General features: G+C 38.9%; 1 pseudogene; it reads right to left on the reverse strand.

Annotated features, from left to right (window-relative positions):
* Positions 1 to 948: 948 nt before the first annotated feature.
* On the reverse strand, positions 949 to 1,378 carry LOC138080428 (protein yippee-like 5 pseudogene; annotated as a pseudogene).
* Between the last annotated feature and the right edge of the window lie 730 nt (positions 1,379 to 2,108).

Here is a 2,108-nt window from a genome sequence, read left to right on the forward strand (position 1 = left end):
TCACTTATCTTCTTAATGATGGGATGTAATATCGTTATATGTATATATATACACACACATATATATATATATCACATCCTAACTAGCAGTGAATTGTTAAATTGTTGAAAAATCATTATTTTGATGGTTTGAAAATAGTAAAGTCTTACTTCAACCTGTATTTCTTTCATTTATGAAGTTGAATATTTCTTCTTTTTTCCCAGCTATTACTTTATTTATATTACTATGCTTAAGTTGAGCTTCCTTGGTGGCTTAGCTGGTAAAGAATCCGCCTGCAATGCAGGAGACCTGGGTTTGATCCCTGAACTGGGAAGATTCCCTAGGGATAAGAAAGGCTACCCATTCCAGTATTCTGGCCTGGAGAATTCCATGGACAGAGGAACCTGGCAGGCTAGAGTCCATGGAGTCGAAAAGAGTCAGACATGACTGAGAGACCTTTACTTTCACTTTCATGCTTAAGTTACATAGAGAAGACTAACACTGAACCTTTGCACTGGCCACAAATTCAGATCTCTTCTTTGAACTTAGCAAATCAAGTGAAATAACTGGATTTTATTTTTAGTTTTAAAATGAAGCCCAGAAAAATTTAAAAATCATGCCCTTGACACATTTTCCTTTCAAAATGTCTGTAAAACGCTTTTTTACTCTAATAGCACAGACTTTTTTCCTCCCATAGCCCACCATGTAGCTGCAGGTAGACTAGTCTGCCTCAAGATATAAACACAGGGGGAAGAAAAGAACAGCATCTGCATAATATTCTCTCTACACACTGCTGTTGGATGGAAAATAGAAAATTTTAAAAAAGAGAGAAAGATTCCATCATAGATTCTCATAACCTCTTTCCACAGTTCATGAATCAGACTCTGATGCTAAGGTGACAATGTATGTAAGTAGAGTTTTGTTTCCAGTGAAAGAGACCTGGGAAAAGATGGATTTATCTCTTTTTCTTCAAGAGTTATCAGATGGTTCATGCTCCTCCTCAAAGCCCTCACTTTCTCGAACTAGAGCACTTTTCAGTGTCACATGGCCTTGCTTATAAAATTGGCTGTCTTCAGTGGCAAACTCATAGATCCATCCCAGTTTGCTGTTGTAGTCTTTGCAGCTCACAGTTTGAACCAAGTGATAACTAGAGAGCATGACCCAGTTTTGAAATTCACAGGTTGACTACCTTGTTATAAAGAAATGCTCTGCATCACAATACTGTAAAGTAATTATCCTCCAAGTAAAATAAAGAAAGAAATTTTTTTTGAAAAGAAGTATTCTGCTAGTGGCGCCTGTGAATTGCATGGAGATGAATTCTGAGCAGTTGGTCAGGATCGTATCAGTTTGCACAGGAAAGCAGACGGGTACCACTGATATCAAGGAAAATCCTGCCCATTTTTATAGCTAAAGCTCTAAATACCCCCAAGGGGCTGTGAGATCATGACTGCCAATGACTCTTCGCTCCCCAACTGGGATAAAGCCTTGAACATTTTTTCAAATGCGTCTGTACCATTTCTATTTTCTTTTTTGTGATTTGTCAGTATATACATGCAAGTTCTTCGTGGCTTAGAAATGTGAATATAAGAGGAAGTTTCATTGTAAAGAATCTGCCTGCAATATGGGAGACCTAGGTTTGATCCGTGGGTCAGGAAGATCCTCCGGATAAAGGGAATGGCTACCCACGCCAGTGTTCTTGCCTGGAGAATCCCATGGACAGGGGAGCCTGGAGGGCTACAGTGCATAGAGTCGCAGAGTCTTCCCCACACCCTACTGCGTGTTCCTCTGCATTTCCCCAGAGGATTTTTCGAAGGCATTTTTCTATGATTAGCATTGACAACCAAATCACTCACTACTTCTTTTAAACCTGAAAAAATACCATTATTTCTCTAAATCTTAATGATTTTTTAAGGCTCTGTGCTCTCCACTCATGTGATGGTTAATTTTATGTGTCAACTTGACTGGGCTAAGGAATGCCCAGATAGCTGGTAAAATATTATTTCTGGGAGAAATTAGCATTTGAATCAGTAGACTGTATAAAGAAGAGATTAGCATTTGAATCAGTAGACTGTGTAAAGAAGATTGCCCTCACCAAGGCAGGTGGGTGTCACCAAATCCGTTGAGGAACT

The sequence above is a fragment of the Capricornis sumatraensis genome, chromosome 5, assembly GCF_032405125.1.
Source record: "Capricornis sumatraensis isolate serow.1 chromosome 5, serow.2, whole genome shotgun sequence".
Lineage (NCBI taxonomy): Eukaryota > Metazoa > Chordata > Mammalia > Artiodactyla > Bovidae > Capricornis > Capricornis sumatraensis.